This window comes from Hesperophylax consimilis, chromosome 19 (genome assembly GCF_061612785.1).
Source record: "Hesperophylax consimilis isolate HC1 chromosome 19, BYU_Hcon_1.0, whole genome shotgun sequence".
NCBI classification, from domain to species: domain Eukaryota; kingdom Metazoa; phylum Arthropoda; class Insecta; order Trichoptera; family Limnephilidae; genus Hesperophylax; species Hesperophylax consimilis.
Window position 1 is genome coordinate 14,985,757 of NC_142854.1, and position 21,410 is coordinate 15,007,166.

Here is a 21,410-nt window from a genome sequence, read left to right on the forward strand (position 1 = left end):
ACAAAAGCTATTTAGGGAATATAATTTATACAAATTAAAAAGTGCGTAAAACCGCACAAGAGTCCCAACTGCTCCCAACCGTCTAGAGCCAGTGAGGCTATGGTATTCCCAATTAGGGTATGTTGTGAAGGTGAAGGTTGTGGGGAGGGGAAGGAGATGGGGAAGACGAAGGTAAAGAAGTACCAGGTTATTCAGATCTGGTCACCAAACACGGCCAAAGCCATTTCAAGCAACGTTTCAACCCTGAATGGTCGTCTTACACTAGGGCGATACTGAAAGTATCTTCCACGCTAGAACGTGGCGTATATATACTAAACATCATATTAAATGAATAATTTGCGAAATAACGCAAAATATTCAAATAAAATTTACTTGCGCACGCCGGGATTAAGGATAGAATTAACCCTTCAGGCTAATATGTTCGCTTTTGGGAACAGCTCGTATTGTCTCACAGAAATCGTTGTCTCCCTTACAGTCGTGGTGAGAAATATTGACTAAACCGTGAAAGAAAGAGAAATCACCACACGTTATATTCAAATCTAGATGTCAACCACAAAATAATTCAAATGTGCACCAATATGAAACCAAAAAAAATTGAATATTCGTGATTTTTTTATTAATAATTTTTATATAAAACGTCAAAAAGTGGAGTGACAATAAAGTTTAAATAATGCATTTGTCCAATAAAACGGTTTTTTTATCTCCTCCCCCACTATTCGCTAATCCCCTGTCACGAATCCACCCCACTTCAACACTTGATAATTCACCTATTATGTTATGTTAGTATATATTTTGCCCTGGGGAAGGAACGGTTGTTCTAAAACCGGTCGGCGTTGATACGAAAAATGTAGATATAGTGATTCAAACAAATTAATAATATATTTATACGATGTAATATCCCGGAAAGACAAGAGAACTCGGGTTCGATTCCTGGTGGTGACCGTTATTTTTTTATTTTCTGTATCTTGTAATGTTTCATGTTTCCTTTAGATTTCTTAGTATTGTCTTCTTCTTCAAAGTAAAATGGTTCCATTTACAAATATTGTTCATTAGTCTTGTAGGGTAAATTATAGGGAGTTTACATCTCCCGAAAATAATAACAACATTACTTTTACCCACATTTATGTGAGACTGGTATCACTGTAAACCTTCGCGCGATACCTCGCGCGGCAAATATTTCATTCTCTCTCCAGTGGTCTAGCCGCCGGTTTAGCCCTAAATCTCCTCTAACGTACGCGATCTGTTTTGTTCATAAAATTATTGTAAGGTGAGATTTTTAAAAATAAAAACTTAATTGAAAATATTCGAATTCTCATTTTTACACACCGAGAGTAATCACGCAACCTTGGATTCTGCGGATTGGAGAACCACAGAATCATTCAGCCAACAACACATTTAAATTGGCTTTAAAGTCTTTTATCGTGGTTAATCTATGTTGGTTTTCATGAAGGTGCCTCGGGCCGCTCGTGTCTTGCGAATTTGAACAATTTTGCACAAAAAACTTTCTATTATCAACTAGGACTAGCTACAAGATAACTACAATTATTAGGCAATTTAATACATAATAACTAACCCGAAAAAAACAACTTTCTATCTGTTAAAAAGTACTAGTCAAAAACTAATAAATATGTATTAATCTCCCACGAGAGCAATTATTAAAAGATTTCTTATTCAAATGTAGGTTTTAATCAGATTATGATGTATAATATCTGTGAGGTTACTGTGTCAAATTTTGCACGTTTTGTGACCCAAATTTGGCATAATTTAAAGAAATATCGAAGAATCTCCACCGCGAACGATATACAAGGTACAACAGTACGTACCCGAAGGATTTTAAAGGTACAACAGCACGTACCCGAAGGATATACAAGGTTCAAAAGCACATAACCGAAAGACTTAAAAGGTACAACAGCACGTACCCGAAGGATATACAAGGTTCAACAGCACGTAACCGAAGGATTTTAAAGGTACAACAGCACGTAACCGAAAGATTTTAAAGGTACAACAGCACGTACCCGAAGGATATACAAGGTTCTACAGCACGTAACCGAATGATTTTAAAGGTACAACAGCACGTAACCGAAGGATTTTAAAGGTACAACAGCACGTAACCGAAGGATTTTAAAGGTACAACAGCACGTAACCGAAGGATTTTAAAGGTACAACAGCACGTAACCGAAAGATTTTAAAGGTACAACAGCACGTACCCGAAGGATATACAAGGTTCAACAGCACGTAACCGAAGGATTTTAAAGGTAAAACAGCACGTAACCGAAAGATTTTAAAGGTACAACAGCACGTACCCGAAGGATATACAAGGTTCAACAGCACGTAACCGAAGGATTTTAAAGGTACAACAGCACGTAACCGAAGGATTTTAAAGGTACAACAGCACGTAACCGAAAGATTTTAAAGGTACAACAGCACGTACCCGAAGGATATACAAGGTTCTACAGCACGTAACCGAATGATTTTAAAGGTACAACAGCACGTAACCGAAGGATTTTAAAGGTACAACAGCACGTACCCGAAGGATTTTATCCAGCGATTCATAAGCATATTTTGAGAAAAAAAATGTAGATGTAATTTTGCTGTCTTGATGATATTATTTTCAATTAAAAACAAAAACAAACAAATTCTATCATAGTTCACCATTGGTCACACTGCCACACGTCGCAATGTATCACGTGATACATGCTATAAGAAGTCTCAGATGTGCCGCGACGGAAGAAGGCTAAAAACTGTTAATTTTAAATAATTCCTACGCATTTAAAAAAATTCAATATCTACATAATAAAAAATTGTCAGGCTCGTCCGTAGTGGTCGACGCAACACGCGCGAGGGATACAGTGAATACGATTACGCACCGCAATGAATGTAAACGAGTGTGAGTGAGTGAGCACAATATAAATAAAATGTTATATATGATTTCCTTTATTCATATTAATAAAGTGCATCAACCTTTTAAGGCATTTTTATTTGGTGTGCCGCGGAACATTTTCCATTTACCAGTGTGCCGTGAAGTAAAAAGTTTGACAGACACTGCACTAGGCTGTACCAAAATTCCCAGTGACGTCGTGTGATGGAAGAATATTTTGTTTTTAATTGAAAAAATATCATCTGACAGCAAAATATGTTAAGGAGTCGCTGCTTAAAATCCGTCGGTTACGTACTAAAAGGTCGCGAGTTCGAAACCTGGCATGGGCACTAAGATTAATTATTTAATTTATAAGACTTAAAATATGTTAACAGTACGCAGTGATAAGTTCTGGATAGTCAGGTACTTCCTCTCTCCAGCTCCCCCCCAACCCTTCAGGACTACCTTCAATAACACAACATACCCCGATTGAGGATTATAGTTTATAGTCCCACTGGTTCTGGAAAGTTGGGAGCAATCGATCAATTTCTCGGACGGTATTCATATAAAAATGTCATTTTTTAAAAAGGAATAAATAATATAATCAATTGACCATAAACAGTGTAAAAAATCGTGTCAGTAAATCAATTCGTATCAGTTTAGTTACGTTCAGGAACAACTATTTGTGTCAGTATATCAATTCGTATCAGTTTAGTTATATTCAGGAACAACTATTTGTGTCAGTATATCAATTCGTATCAGTTTAGTTACATTCAGGAACAACTATTTGTGTCAGTATATCAATTCGTATCAGTTTAGTTATATTCAGGAACAACTATTTGTGTCAGTATATCAATTCGTATCAGTTTAGTTACATTCAGGAACAACTATTTGTGTCAGTATATCAATTCGTATCAGTTTAGTTATATTCAGGAACAACTATTTGTGTCAGTATATCAATTCGTATCAGTTTAGTTACATTCAGGAACAACTATTTGTGTCAGTATATCAATTCGTATCAATTTAGTTACAACCAGGAACAACTGTTTGATTACTGTAGAAGCAAAATAATGTATTTGAATTCATATTTTGTAAAAATCAATTTTGACAAATTCGTCGTGTTCACTTTGCGACCATCTTGAATTTTCGAAGATGACATATTGCTATCGAGGCAACATAATATGAGAATAGGTTTTTAGGCATGCCTTTTTAATTATTCAATTGAACCTAAACTAAGATAAATAATTTTGTAAAATTGATTTAAAAAGGAGAATACAACTAGCCTTAAAAAATTAACAGCTATAACAATGGCCGCAAAGTATACAATCCATAAAAATTATAACAAAATAACTATTAAAATGCATTAGTTTCCATTTCCGATTACTGAAATAGTTGTTTCTCATTGTTAGCTAACTGATACTAACCGTCTTGTTAATTAGATTCTTCCACGCCCGTTCAACGTTGGTGTGGTAAAGCCGGCCTTGAGCCTGGTTCAATACCGTGTTAACCAAACAAACGCAATGGTAATAAGTCAAGTGTTTCACTGTTCTCACCTTACGCACAGCGTAATATTTTCACTACGTTGGCTGAAAGTGTTTTAAATTAAAATGTGCGTAAACCGTGTCCAACTTTTCTGCATATTTACCAAGAAGTTAAATTGTTAAATTTTTAATTAAGACTGCCGTTTTTATTTAATACGCATTAAAAAAACGAACAAACCTTTGATTCAACTTAATGAAAATCAACAACAACTTTTTGCATCTGTGATTATAGAAAATAGTGCTATTTAATAGCTATTTCCTTAAATTCAAAATTAATCTTTTACGGCTTTAGTATGGAGCTAAATGTCATGTTATTAGAATTATATAAGTATTATCCAAGGTTAATATTTTCAGTTGCGAACATACCAAATACAAGAGGTCCATAAAATAATATTTCTCTGATGGTTTGTGAATAATGTTTATGTCTCTATTGTTTATATCTCTATTATGATTTGATTTATATCTACAACCTCTCTCCATGCCTATAAATGTATTGTTTTAAGTTTTAGTTTTATATAATCTTTTGTTTTGTATAATTTTTTTAATTCATATTCCTTTCTCACAATTTTAAATAACTTATTCCATATTATGCTGTCTCAGTTAAAGTCACAAGGAGGAAATCCATAATTGGTTTTATTTTACTATATAATACTTATGTACAAACTGATTAAATGTAAACTGTCGATTTCCCAAAAATGAATAAATAAATAAATATAACCTATAAATAAAAATATAAATGTTAGTTTGTTCAAAATCTTAAATCTCTGAAAGTTCTTTGCCGATTACTTTGAAATTTTGACACAAAGTTGCATTCGAATAAACGTGTCTTCTTATATATTATATACAGGGTTTTCCAATAAGAGGTGTTATTTTGATATTCAATCGTAAAAGATCAATGGTTTCGTTGCTTGTGTGGCACGTAGCGCCGTCTTGTTGAAAGTAAACGTTGTCCAGATCAATACCATCCAATTCCGGCCATAAAACATCATTAATCATCTCTCGATAGCGCAATCCATTCACCGTAACTGTTGCTCCAGCCTCATTTTCGAAAAAGTAAGGTCCAAGACTCCGCTGGACCATAACCAAACAGTCACACATTCAGGATAGAGAGGCTTTTCAACAATAACTCTTGGGTTTTTCGAGCCCCATATGCGACAATTTTGCTTATTGACGAAGCCACCGAGGTGGAAATGGGCCTCATCACTCAAGATGATTTGCATTTGATTCACTAAAGTGAATTTTAATAATTTCAATGCGTTGTTGAAGCGTGTATCGTTCCATTTTTATTAATGGCGTAGTTTCTACTTGTCAAATGTCAAAAAATCAGACAGCTACAAAAGTAACATCTACCGAAATAGCGAGCGATTCAAAATAACACCCCTTTTTGGAAAACCCTGTAGATGTCTTTTTTGTCACCTGTGACTGGTAAAAACATGCTTTTTTGAAAAACAGTGCCATCTGTTGGACAAACATGTTTTTTTTTTAAACAACGCCATCTGTTGGACGTAATAGCAAACACGCGCTATTGTTTCCATATCTGCACAGACAGACTGAGCCACAAAACAGCTTGGCGGGGTACAGCTAGTTAGTAATAAAATACTTTTTTAGGACTATCTTTTATCTTTGTTAACTATCCAAACTAAGGACCGGTTGTTTCGGAGAATTTGAACAATTCATCAAATTTCAACGTTCGTTTTCGGGTTCTGTGAAAGTTTTATTGAAGTTCTGTTATCATATTATTATAGGCTAGTTGCTTGACAAAACTGAAATAAAAACAGAACTTGAAAATGGACGTTGAAATTTGATGAATTGTTCAAATTCTCCGAAACAACCCGTCCTTAGAATCTATTTTGCAAAAAAGGTTTTTATGTTCTCAGTTTGGTTTGCTTAAAAATAAATATTTTCTGTGTATTAACCCGTCAGGCCTCGGAAGGACATAACTAGCCACAAATATCATATTCCACTATAGCCTCTGAAGGACAGATCTGACCGGGGCGTCAATACATTATAAAAGTATTTTTATATATTTTTCTATAATGCGTAGATATGTGATTTGTTCGTCGTTGGGAAGATAAATAATTATTTTTCACAGTGTGTATCAAATATTTATACATCATTACATGGATAGAATTTAAAAAATGTCAAAGTGCATGATTACGAATTGGCGGCATTATTTCATTGACAGTTGAAAGTTTAAAAATTATTTATACCTAGGTATATTTTTTTTGTGTAAACGGCATAAAAAGCAAAATGACAGTTTTATTACTAATTACCTACACAAAAGGAATATGTTTTATAAATATCGAATTCTTTCAAAATTATGGACGTTTAGAGTCAAAATGTCCTGGTAAGTTTTTTTTTTGTTACATGTACAGTGTATCTGGATATTTACCGTAATCAATTATTATGTCATCGTAAAATCTTTTAAGAGGAAGCTACAAGCCAAAAATGTGTATATTCTTGGTATACCTTATATTGTAGGTAATAGGCATTAAAATCGCTTAACAAAAGGAGTCTAGAAACGTTCGATTTCAAGCAAAAAACTGTATTTTTTTATTTGGCAATAATTTTATAAGAAAGAAAAAAAGTTAATCAAGTGAAACTGTCACAGATAATCTTAGCTATAATACTGTATTTTTTTAAGTTGTTTCCTTTACGCGTTCGTACATTTTTATTGAAAAAAAAATTTTAGTAGTTTGCATTTATATTTTTTAATGAGTAATTTATTTTTTTATTTGTATTCTACTCAAGCGAAGCGATAGGAAAACCTTCAATTTATCTAAAGCATATTTTTTGGTATTCATAATGTACACCAATTCGTTATAAAGATTAATCGAAATAGTGATTTCGCATTAAGCTTCGCCTTAATCAACGAAACTTTGTTAATGGATTAATATTATTCGTCATAATACGTACATGTATTATGTTTAGACATTTAATTTTGCAAGTCACCATTTAATAGCTATCGATAAATTCTTGTCTTTATTTCTGTCATTTGACTAATTGCACAACACTTATGAATAATAATTGTATTATTATTATTATTATAACCATAAAACACTTAAAAACATTGAAGAAAAAAAAACACACGGTTCAATTTGTTAACCACACAAAACACCTAACCATTTCGCATCACGTACGTAAGTTACATACGCAAATATAACGATAGAAATACACAACACACATAAACTCATTTTCAAGCAATGGGTATAAAATTGCTTCTATAGTAATTGCGAATTCACTTTGAAGCATTTATTATAATTTCACAAAGTTCATTATTTTCATTTCACAATTCCGCAACACTACTAATATTACGAATTTAAACAATTTGTTTTAACTTCTGTAAATAGTATAAAACATAGTCGCTATCCGTGTCTGTCTGTTAGTGTGCTTTGTTCTTCTAAACTACGCAACAGATTTTGATAGGGTTTTTACTATTATTTAGAGGATTTCTCCCGAAAGGTTTATGTATATAACACATGCATATTATATCTGTAGAAAGTAGAGAAAAGTCGATGTTTTGTAATGAAGTTATAAAAATATGTTTTCGGGCGCTTACATTGCTAATGCTGGCTAAACCTTATGGCCATGGGATACATCATAATAAAGTACTAAGGAATTGTATATCTTAAAAACGCCTACAGAAAAGTCTACGATGGTATATGTCTACGAATAACCCGAATACTAACTACGAATTACTCTAAGGTACACGTCAGCTAGTTTACTATAAGGAATAACTATTTACGTCGGGGAAGACATACACCTAACCTAACCCTGATAATCCGCGTGCAGTTCGAAAAATGCACAAATTCTACCACACTAGTAAGTTTTATCAAATGGTGAAGATAGTTTACGTTAGGTCAACATTTATGTAAATTTAACATATATCTCCCCGGACGTAAATATTAGTTTATTAGATAAATATATAGAAAATGGGGACACCCTCAATACAAACACTTTGTATCAATAAGATAATAATGAGAATGATTTGTGCGAAAATGGAAAATAATGCTCTTTAGTGGCTATTTATTTTTATTTTTTTTATTTGAGAACACAAAGATACAGACAGTAATAAATACGACATTAATTGTAGAATTCGACTGCATCATAACTATGTATTTACACAAGTATTTGTCACAGATTAACGACTATTTGTCACAGATTAACAACTATTTCTCACAGATTAACGTTTATTTCATTAAAAAAATGATAATTTGACTATTATCTTCACACCATGTTTTGACACAACAATATCAAAACAGTTTTTTTAGGCTAGTTTTTTTTAAATTAAACCCAAACTAACAACCTAGGAACCCAGTTTAGTATCATAGGTTCACAATTTGGTTTAAATAAGTGACATCAATAACAGTGGCCGCCAAAAGAAAACAATAATTAATATAAAATGCATTATTTTCCATTTCCGGAAACTAAACACATACTTCTCATTTTTATCTAACTGACACAAGAGTGTATTAAAAATAAAACGTGCGTATTAAACATGTCCACATTTTCTGTATATTCACCAATGGTATTAAGTTGAAACCAAAAGTTTATCGCCATAATCAATGCAGATTACATGTAGCAGAATGTTTTAGAATTTTTTCCGACAGTATTCTAGAATATAATGGCCTTGAATGTAACGTATTAGTATTACATGAATGAATAAATAATTGAATACAAGTCCGCAGTTGTATTGATCGTATAAGGTAGGCTCACTGTAAGGCTTTCGGCCGACGGAGTAGCGGAATTGCGAGAATGCACGATTGGTCGCGAGCGAGGTCTCTCAACAACTGAAAATCATTATGAAAATATTGTGAATCATCATTTTTTAAGTCATGCCGTTTGCTGGAGGTAAATGCCGCTTTACATGGGACGGAAAATTATGATTAAATAATGCTAGGTACCTTTATCTAATCATTGAAAATAATATTAACAAATCTCCATAGATATTCAAATTAATAGAACAGCCAATCAAGGAAAGGGGAACAAAACAAGTGCGAGGAGCGCGGGAGGCGACGCGACCGTCCCTTTCTGTGATTTGTCAATAAATTAATCTGACAGTATTCAGGCAACACGCAATGTAATATCGTAAATAAAATCCGTTTACGAGTTTCCAGTCCGTTTTACAATGGCGCGGAAATTGCTAACTGCGTAAAAAAATTAACTACAAATCCCAAATCATAGACAAAGACGAAATAGAGGAAGTAGAGGAAATCAAATACTTGGGCATTATAATAGACAATCGACTCAAATTTAACTCAACTTTGAATTATTAGATAAGAAAATGGCAAAAAAGGTATTTTTTTAAAGAAGAATTAGGAATAAATTAGATGTAAATACAAGTAAATTAGTGTAAAAAATAAGATAACTAACTAACTAACCACGCCGTTTTCACGCACGGGTAGGCAGAGAGGACGGACCGCAAAACAACTCGGTCTTGGCACACACTCCTTGCCTCATTCACATTCATACATCGTCTCATACATACTCTTCTATTATTCTGACTCCTGACATGGCCCGACTAGTATCTGATCCACTTGGTCGTGCCATGTCTTCCTCGGGCGTCCCCGACTTCTGCCACCTTCTGATACTCCCTAAATACATGTTTAAGAATGTAAATTTTAATTTCGCAATACATGACTACCCCACGAAAAACTGTGGAGATATTAGACTTCCAAAAACATATTTTTCGGGAATCCAAAATAATCTGTATTTTAAAGGATTTATGATTTTTAATGAATTACCGACAGATGTTAAAGAAGCTAAAAGCCTTGCTGCTTTTCGTGGGTTATGCCTAAATACTATAAAGAATAAGTTTTAGATGTATTGTGAAGTGTCCTAAATGATACAAAAAAAAATCGAGCAAACAAAAGTTCGGGCTTGTTTCCAGAATTTAATATATTGAGTCACTTTTACAAATATAATTTACCAAACTCACTCAATTTTGGCGTCGCTATGCCAGGCGGTTCGTTTAAGAAAGAACATTCAGACCCTGGGCAGAAAAACCCCACAATAACCTCTGCCTTACTGTAGCGAACTTAACTTTTCTGCGCATGGTCTGGTTATTTCATTATGCGCCCTTCGGTGGTCAATGTACGACTGATGTCGTAGTTTATTCAAACCATTCCCTAACCCTCCTTCCATGTTAGGGGAAGTCTATTAATTTGGATGTCTATGCAACTCTTAATGAAAATAGAATAATAATACATCGAAAATTAATTTTAAAAAGATGACGGTCGCAACTAGAATTCGAACTGAAACTCCGTTTCGTTCGTGATTATGATTTTTTTGTTTCATTTATGAGAACTGTCCGGAGCCAACAGGACTGCGGCTTCCCGAATTGGTGTATGTTGTGAGGCGGAAAGGAATGAGATTCGGGAGAGGATGGTTCAGAAGTACCTGGCTATTCAGTTCCGGGTAAAGTTTTAGAGAATATAACACGCTTAATACGAATACGTCAAACAAGAAAAAAATCATGGCCGAACTGTCAAAATAAATGAAACTTTAATTGACAATAAATGCAATTATAAGGTTCTTTTACCATCTCTCCCGAAGTAAATAGTTATTTTTTGGTTTATAAGCACCAGGTTTTATTTTTCTAGACGATGAATTAGTAACTTCCCGGGGGATTCCTCTAGAAACATCTGAGCTTTTAGTAAAACGTTCATCAGAAATAATTAAAATAAACAGCACGGAAAGATCAATTTTCTAGGCCTGATAGAGCGAATTCGACCATAGGTCCGTCCATTACGCCGGGTCGTGAGCCTAATATAGTTTTTACACGACTTCAGCACTTATGTATGTCGTTAAGATTCCCACTTTATTTTAGAGATTTGCCAGAGCAAATTCAACCGAAGGTCTGTACAATACACGAGGGCCGCGCGTCGCATATTTTCGTGCACGGCTTCTCCACTTACGTCGTTAAGATTCCGACTTAATTTAGGATACTGTCTCGTCTTAAGCGTGGCTAGATACCCAAAAGATGACTCAGATGTGGTAACCAAACACGGATAAAGCCATTTCAAGAAAGTATCAGTTTGGATTCTGCATGTTGGTCTTTCAAAAGGGCCATTCCCAATGGAAGCAAATATATATCACTTTTACATTGTATTTTAACAAGTCTCTGACGCGGACCCGGCGTTGCTCGGGGTTGTGAATTATTTGGAGTAAAGTTATAAAGTTGGGAATTCTATGACAAACATCGACTTTTCCCTAGAGATTTTAGAGATTTTACGAGTAATAACATACATTTATTAAAACATATTTAATGAAATCTTTAATAATTTAATAATAATAGTCATCTTTATACAGCACTGTTGATTCAATTGATTCAATCACCAAAAGGGCGCTATAAATACTTTGCTTGGTTATTTAGAGAACCATTTCTGCAAAAAATTTACAATTAAATTTGTACCGTATAAACCTGGCTTTATCGCATAACAACAGCAATGTACACTGAGTGAAGAGTGCGAAATATTAATATCGCTTGTACTGAAGCGAGAAAGAGCACACGTGGTTCGAATCTGCAAACTATAAACAACGCGAAACGTAAACGCGGCTTGGCAATGAGGAAACGAGCAAAAAAAAATCGAATAATTAATTATTATTGCGAATATTATAGTATTAATTATACATATATTATAAACTAACTAACTAACCATCACGCCGTTTCCCCGCAGGGGTAGGCAGAGAGGACGGACCGCCAAACAACTCGGTCTTGGCACACACTCCTTGCCTCATTCACATTCATACATCGTCTCATACATACTCTTCTATTATTCTGACTCTTGACATGGCCCGACTCGAGTATCTGATTCACTTGATCGTGCCATGTCTTCCTCGGGCGTCCCCGACTTCTGCTACCATTCACATTTGCATCATATATCCTCCTTACACTCCTATCTTCGCTCATTCGCTCTACATGCCCAAACCATCTAAGCGTCCCTTTCTTAATCTTACTCATTACGCTTACATCAGCCTTGCACTCTTTGCGGATCTCCACATTCCTCACACGATCAAACATGGTTTTACCACACATACGCCTCAGGGATATTATAGCGAAATGTAAAAACAGATAGGTAGGTAGTAGGTAGTAGCTGAAAAAAAAAATTTGGGTAATTTCCCCACCTTCCTCTTCCCCATCTCCTTCCCATCCCCACACCCTTCGGCCTCACCATCCCCAATTGGGATAAGTTGTGAGGCTGAAGGTAGAGGGAAAGGGAAGGATATGGGGGAGAGGAAGGTGGGGAAGTAGCTGGCTATTCAGATCTGGTCATCAAACACGGCAAACGCCATTTCAAGTTGAATAGTGGTCTTACATCTGGTTATCGATTCTCCAATCTAGGCCGCTCGCAATCGCCGTCGAAAGTACATATATTGGTAGACATTCTTATTCTTGAGTCTAGTCAACTGTACATACTTACATATGGTATGGGTATGCTGTCAAGGCGTTTTCAATTTTGCAGTACAAACGTGAAAAAGATACTTTTCAACGCATTTTGCACTTCGCTGTACACGTCAGAACTGTGGTTCGATTACACTGCATCCCAATGGCATAAACTAAAAGTCGCTTACAATAATGCTTATCGCCAACTATTCCGCCTACCGAGATACTGCAGCGCCACGGAAATGTTCCTGGAAGGACGAGTACACTCTTTCAGAGCGCTTCTCCGCCATCACATGGGAAGCTTATGGCGCAGACTACGCCAATCAAGTAACAAAATCATCACTGCCATGGTTGCCTGGATGAAGTCCCCTCTGATGTCCCTCTGGAGACGGGAGATGTGCAAATATCCCCCATAAACGGCTGCTCATACTCATTTTGTATTCATATTTTATTTTTTTTCACTTAAATTCCGCTTTGTTGTTCCTATCGGAATCACCTATACAGGGTGTATCGGCACGTACCCGACAAACTTTAACCAGCTATTCCTTAGCACATTTGGAGTAAAAAATGTTATGGGCACTTTGCTGTCTGGTAACATTTTTTTAATAAAAAATGTACGATATATTTTCACCACATGTCACCAATGTTTTATCCTTTGTCAAAGTCTGAAAACCTGTCTAGCAATATTTTGTTCGAGTTTCGTTGAATAATGTACTTACGTACCTACGTTGGCGCGCTTTTACAATCACAACGAAATGGCACGGCACCATTCGTCTCATTTTTAACTACATATTATTATTTAGTGTGTACGAAAGAGCGAGGACACTTTTTGACACACTTGCTAATAACAGCTACTGAACACGAGAAACAATGCAAATGACAGTGACGGAGTGTGGATTTTGTATATTTTTTGTTTTTAATGGAAAAAAATGTTACCGGACAGCAAAGCGCCCATAACATTTTTAACTCCAAATGTGCTGAGGAATAGCTGGTTAATGTTTGTCGGGTACTTGCCGATACACCCTGTATATTATAATTATTGTTCTAACTCTAATTATGTATATTATTTCAAATATGAAATGTATTGCATTGCACTACCCCTGCATGCATTCTGGAATAAATTATTATTATTATATGCCGAACGTCAAAAGTCAATCCACTCGAACAACGAAGGGGTCGAACCATTCGTTGTGCGAGTGGAATGACTTCGTCGAAAATCGAGGCCCTGGACGATGCTGAGAGTATCTTCCACTCTGTGACGTGTCGCAAATATACTTTATATTAATTCAAATGAGTAAATTGTGAATTACACAAATAAAATTTGCTTGCGCACCCGCGACCGCCAGCTTGTCAGTCGAGAGCCTTACCTCTCGGCCACTTTGTCGGTAAGAAATCAGTTCAATAAACTCGCGAATGAATCAGATTATTTGCCTTTGTTCCAAGAAAACTCAATAATAATCAAATAGTAAAGGCTAGGTCACACAGAGCGATTAACTGTCGCCTTGCCCTGGCGATCGATCGCCTCTCATTGTAGCCTAGCCGCTATTCCACAGTTTCCCGCTTTTACCACTAGTTTCCGCGCCGTGTATTGTGTGATAAGATAACAATGTATATAACGTCATAGAGTAAGAATACCGCCAGATTGTATTCCATTAAAATCATATTCATAATAAATACAGTACCCACTGTAAAAAGGTGACCTTCGAGAAATTCCTCATCTAAGCTATTGGAATTATTCGCTTACTTGCAAAATTTGTATTAGGTATCTACCTGAAGGCTCGGTCACACGGTGCGATTTGGTCGCTGCTACGTTGCCGCGGCAAGTGATCGCTGTAGCGATTTAGTTATATTATTATACTAGCTGTGCCCCGCCACGCTTTAGTGGCTTAGTCTATCTATGCAGATAGAGAAACAATAGCGCGTGTTTCTTAGTCCAATAGGTGGCGCTGTTTTTTTAAAAGGCGTGTTTTAGCTGTCACAGGTGACATCTATATAATATAGGTATATAAAAACACACATTCGAATGCATCATTAATTCAATCATCAGTTTAAGATTTTTAACAAACGAACATTTACATTTTATTTATATATATGTATAGATATACACGGTGTCCGGAAACTCGCAGTACAAGCGGGAAACTGGAGAATCTAGACCACATGGGGAACCCAAATAAATATAAAGTTTTTTGATTTGAGCATTTTCATCAAAAAAAAAAAAAAAAGTAAAAAAAATATTTTTCGGCTATTTCAGGGTTAAAATTTTTTATTTTGCGAATATGTCAGAGATAGGTATGCAATTCAAAACAACAGATGTTTTAACCCTGCAGAGCAGAAATATTTTATGATTACACCGGATTAAATGAAGGGTGATTTCAAAATAATGCTTTAAATCCGGGTTTCTTTATTTGTTTTACTTTTAAATAGTTTTAATTAGTTGGGTACTTTGATCTTTAGTAATAATTTATAAGAATTTGATCAAAAAAACTTCTGACTTCTGACTCGATTTACTCGAAAACGAAAGCTCAAATCAAAAAAAATTATACTACAAAATCGACTCCAAATGTGATGTAGATTCACCAGTTTCCCGCTTGTACTACGAGTTTCCGGACACCATGTATAGATAGATAGAAGATAGATTAAAGGCCGCTGGAGGCAAACCACGTGAGCATATTTTTGTAACGTTTTAAAATTAAATAACGAAAAATTAAAAAAACAATACATTTATAGCTATGGAGAGAGGTTGTAGATATAAATCAAATCATAATAGAGATATAAACAACAGAGACATAATCATCATTCACAAACCATGAGAGAAATATTATTTTATGGACCTCTTGTATTTGGTAAGTTCGCAACTGAAAATATCCACCTTGGATAATACGCTATTGTAATTATTGCACAGTCTGTTCAGGCAAGAATTCTGCTTAGAGTTCGAGAATGGTTATAATAAACTACAACATCAGTCATAAGTTGACTACCGAAGAGCGCATATTAAAATAACTAGACTTTGCGCAGAAAACTAAAGTTTACTTAGATAAGGCGATATTAGCGCTGTGTAGCGACGTCTAGATCACGTGACATAGTTGCCGCCAAATTCGTTTCTAGCGACTATAATAAGGAACTTGAGTGAAAAATAGTATGACTCAAAAAACCTTAAAATACCTTATTGTTAACCGATGCAACCGAGGTACGTATGACGTCACGTGTACCCCGTCAGATTTCGATCGCTTTAAAAAATGCAAACTTTGTTAATTAATTTAACTATGAAAACGACACATGCATTTTTTTTTAAATACTGGCAAGTTTGAAGGTAAACAGAAAGTGTAATAGAAAATATAATTTAAAAAAAAACAGACGGGAATTCTTTTTTGCACTATGTTCTAATTGAGTCACCGCAGTAGTAGGTTATTAGGGGGGACACGAGGCGATTTTGTCGCTGCGACAAAATCGCCTCGTGTGGCCAAGCCTTTGCAAGATATGCACATATTTTTTAATGCTTTGTTTGAGTTTATGATAGCGAGCTCCCGTGTAGATAATATCAGTGAATCATATGTAAAATAAATATAATTTGCGAATTGAATTATCCGATTTTATTATCGTCACTGCGTGTCCATAACATGAGTTTTCCTACGTTTTATTTCCTCGGATAAAAGATTATTATTAAATAATACGTAATGTACAAGACTTTTTTTTACAGTGTGCCTGGTTGATTCGCTAAACAAAAACAAATTACATCTATAATATGTCCGCTGCTCGAAATGACTTTAACCGTGTTTAGTGGCCAGATTTAAATAGCCAGGTACTTCCCAACCCTCCTCTTTTCCATCTATTTCCCCTGCTAACTTTCTTTAGCTTCACAACATACCCCGATGATTTGGGATGTCATAGTCCCGCTGTGTCCAGGAAATTGGAACTCATGTGCGGTATTCAAATAAAATAAAATTAGCCGACATTTAGAAAGATTAAAATTATCGATGAGTGATTGATATATATGCAATAGTGGTTCAAAACAGTAGTGTGGACTCCTGGAAATTTCCTGATTCCTGGAAAGTCTCAAAAATTTGTCCCATTTTCAAAAGTGGATCAAAGACATCTGTCGAAAATTTCAGGCCAGTGGCAATACTTTCCGCCCCGGCTAAGTTATTCGAATCGATAATTCATAAACATGTGCTGTTTCAAGTAGAGCCTTTCTTAATATCGGAACAGCATGGGTTTAGAAAAGGTCGATCAACAGATACTAACCTACTGGTACTCACAGATTATGTTTCCAAATCTTTAGATAAGGGCTACCAAGTAGATTGCTCATATAATGATTTCTCGAAGGCATTTGATACCGTAAACCATGACATATTATTGAATAAATTGTCAACTATAGGTTTTTCTTTACGGTTTCTCATATTCTTTGCAAGCTATTTTACTGGAAGAAAGCAATTTGTATCTCATGGAATATTCATGTCAAAATTATTCCTTGTACTCTCAGGCGTTCCACAGGGCTCTAATTTAGGACCGCTCCTCTTTCTAATTTTTATTAACGATATTACAGAAAATATTCTGCATTCCAGGTCACTTCTTTTTGCTGATGACCTAAAACTATTCTTGGAAATTAAAACTTTAGAAGACTGCATTCGACTCCAATCGGACATTAATAGAATTGTTGACTGGAGTAAACGGAATCGGATCGAATTCAATGTTTCTAAATGTTTCATTCTTTCTTTCACAAGGGCACGTCATACTTGGTTTTACCGGTATACCATGAATGCCCGAAGTTTAAAACGTGTCTCCACTATGAAAGATCTTGGCATCATGTTTGATAGTAGGCTGACATTTCATACTCATATCGAAATGACGTGTAGTGCTTCACTGAAAATGCTGGGCTTCGTCCTACGCACTGCGATGAATTTTAGAGACACCCGGGTTCTCCAAGTGCTATACATTGCGTTGGTTAGGAGTAGGCTTGAGAGTGGGTCGGTGGTTTGGAGCCCACATCAGGTGAAGTATTCCCTTATGTTGGAGAGAGTGCAGAAGAAATTTCTGAGATTCCTCTACCTGAGGGAGTATGGCTACTACCCGTGGCTCTATCCTACTGACTTTCTCTTGGGCATGCTCGGTATGAACCATCTACGGGTCAGAAGAGATGTGCATATTGTATCACACTTCTTCAAACTGATTCGTGGATGGTTAGTAAATCCGACTATCATGGAGAGTATTAGTCTCTATGTTCCTGATGGTTATCTCCGTCACCGACAGCATAGACTGTTTTATCTCCCGGCCTGCAGGACCAACTTGCCAATGGTCATGCCGGTGGGGAGAGCAGTCGTGCTGTTGAACAGAATTAATTCGGATATCGACATATTTAGCATCAGTGAAGCTGCCTTTAAAAGGCAAGCTCTATTGATGCTGGTATAGTTTATACACCGTTTACTTATTATGTAATACCATTTTACAAATGTACTTAAAAACGAAATAAAATGTAATTTTGTAATGTTTTTAAAGGAATAAACTAATTGAATTGAATTGAATTGAATTGAATTGAATTTTTTTGAATACATACATCTATTTGGACATATATGTATTTCTCTGAAATCGGATGACATTACAGCAATTAATGTACGAAATAAATGTCGGTCCTACCATATCAGCATTTGGCGAAGTTGGTAGACTTGTCGACTCCAGTTCTTGGGTTGGAAGGTTCAATCCACAGTCAAACCAAAAAATGCACCTATTAATAAAAATTGATGTATTATCCCCAAATCGTCCACAGTGCGGCGTTCCGTAGGACGAATACATATTTATTCTATGGTTAAACCTATCGCACAGTGGTAGAGATACTTATTCTGAGAACCAATAAGTATTTAACAAACGATACACGTGCCGTAGTCTCAAAGAACATAGATAGCTCCAATTATAATGTTATTGCACTAATTACATTTAATAATAAACAAAATAAATCATTTCTCGGAAATTCAATAATCCAAAGTCATCAAAATACACTGGAAAAATATATTGCACTAGAAATGCCTTCCATGTAGAATTGAATGGAAACGAATGTCACCACTGACTATGGATTAACAATGAATGTGATTTCAATTCGATTCAATGACGTTACAATATATATACAGGGTGTATCGGCCCGTACCCGACAAACTTTAACCAGCTATTCCTTAGCACATTTGGAGTAAAAAATTTTATGGGCACTTTGCTGTCCGGTAGCATTTTTTTTTCAATTAAAAACAAAAAAAATAAAAATTTCCACACTACATCACTGTCATTGGCATTGCTTTTCGTGTTCAACAGCTGTTATAAGCAAGTATGTCGAAAAACGTCTTCGCTCTTTCGCACACACTAAATAATAATAGTTAAAAATGAGACGAATGGTGCCGTGCCATTTCGTTGTGATTGTAAAAGCGCGCCAATATAGGTACACACGTGCATTATTCAACGGAATTCGAATAGAATATTGCCAGATGGGTTTTCATACTTTGACAAAGGATAAAACAGTGGTGACATTTGGTGAAAATATGAATAGTAAATTTTTTATTAAAAAAAACGTTACCGGACAGCAAAGTGCACATAAGATTTTTTACTCCAAATATGCTAAGGAATAGCTGGTTAAAGTTTGTGGGGTACGTGCCGATACACCTGTATAGACGCGCTCGCTGTAGAAATCTCAAAGCAAGCCAAAAGCAAGTCAATTGTAGTGCTTTCGATTTCGTAGTTTTAGTACTAAAAACTGCCACGCGTCGCGTATAATGTCCTAAGCCTCCTGTATAGACTTTATTATTATTTATATATAAAGTGCATAGCAAAAAATATAGGCTTGTTATCTTTCAAGTAACCTTTAATTTATTGTATGTATCTTAATAATAATTTATAATAATTGGATGATGATCAAGTGTGCTTTAAATATTGGCAAAATACAAAATAGGGTCCTATGATATATGCCCCCCTGAAGCCCTGTCTATGGGCACTAATTCCAAGGCCCCCACAGGCAGGGGGCGTAGGCTCTTTGCCCCGCATGCCTATAGAGTGAAAGCGGAACTGAAAGGGGGCCCAAGAGGGGCCCATCAGAGGGAGGCAGTCAGCATTTGCTGAAATGCAGACCGTTCGATCCGCCCCCGGTCTAGATATATTGTAACATCATTTTATAAAAGGCCTCTTTGCGTGTACGAGAATCTCTTCCATTTTTAACCATATTCATATCCATATTCCACCGTCATACCAGTTGTACTTTGAATGTTATACTAATTATCCGAGTCTATATTTTATTATACCTTTCTATTATCAAAACACGAACATTATTATACATTAAACGAACTCCAAGCAGAATTCTTGCCTGAACAGACTATGCAATAATTACAATAGCATATTATCCAAGGTGGATATTTTCAGTTGCGAACTTACAAAAGGTCCATTAAAGAATATTTCTCTGATGGTTTGTGAATAATGTTAATATCTCTATTATGATTTGATTTATATCTACAACCTCTCTCCATGGCTATAAATGTATTGTTTTGTAAATTTTTCGTTTTATATAATCATTTGTTTTGTATAATTTTTTTAGTTCATATTCCTTTCTCACAAATTTAATTTACTTGTCTCATACTATGCTGTCTCAGTAGAGGTAAAGTCACAAGGAGGAAATCCATAATTGGTTTTATTTTAGCTATACAATACTTATGTTCAAATTGATTAAATGTAAACTGTCGATTTCCTGAAAATTAATAAATAATAAATAAATAAATTATTCAAAGTACATTTTGGCATGGTATTTCGCTATCCTATTTGAATTTCATAATGGTGTTAAACACAATTTTGTATTGAAAATGTAAGGCCTGATTGGCCAGGCTTTTGGATTACGAACATTTACGAACACGCGACATTTCTTGTATTATTTTTAGTCCATAGTAATATAGAAAAATGCAGTAATCAACCTAAGAGCTTTAATTGCATTAGGTACTCCGGAAAACAATTAAACTGTTATAATTTTAATTGGCAGATCATTGCGGCAGTGCACCGGTGGCCAATTCACTAGTTACTAGAAGCACTTTGCGAGAAGTTGGCAAACTCGCAATATGCAGAAATGCGTAAATACAGGTCATAAACACTTGCATTCTTCACTATCTGCTGTTATGCCAAATAACATAACGTTATCGTTATGCCTGCTATGTGTAGGTACATAAATTACAATTTGAAAAATCTTTTTAATTATGAAAAAATATTATTTAGTTATATTATATATTGCTCGACTTATCTCTACTTTCTATACATATAATATGCATGTATTATATATATAAACCTTCCGGAAGAAATTCTCTAAATGATAGTGTAAACCCTATCAAAATCCGTTGCGTAGTAGAAGAACTAAGCGGACAAACAGACAGACGCGGATAGTGACTTTATTTTATACTAGCTGACGTGTACCCGGTGTTGCTAGGAGTTATCCTTAGGAGATATACATATGCCATCGTGGACTTTTCTGTAGACCTTTTTAAGATATACAATAGTACATTTTTTGATATATCTCATAAGGTTTAGCCAGCGTTAGCAATGTAAGCGCCCGAAAACATATTTTTACGACTTGATTACAAAACATCGACTTTTCTCTACTTACTACAGATATAATATG

The 21,410-nt window shown here is 35.3% G+C and overlaps 1 protein-coding gene across 8 annotated transcripts in view; it reads right to left on the reverse strand.

The window, feature by feature from the left end:
- Positions 1–21,410, reverse strand: part of sws (patatin like phospholipase domain containing sws) — a 118,268-nt gene that overhangs the window by 79,573 nt on the left and 17,285 nt on the right. For 6 of the 8 annotated variants that reach the window (XM_089643331.1, XM_089643330.1, XM_089643323.1 and 3 more), the window contains exon 1: positions 9,115–9,436. The exons of 1 other annotated variant lie outside the window; for it this stretch is intronic. The gene's annotated coding sequence lies outside the window, so the exon portion shown is untranslated. Of the gene's footprint in view, positions 1–9,114; positions 9,438–21,410 lie in introns of those variants that run through there. One more of the 8 variants, XM_089643328.1, reaches the window with a different exon arrangement.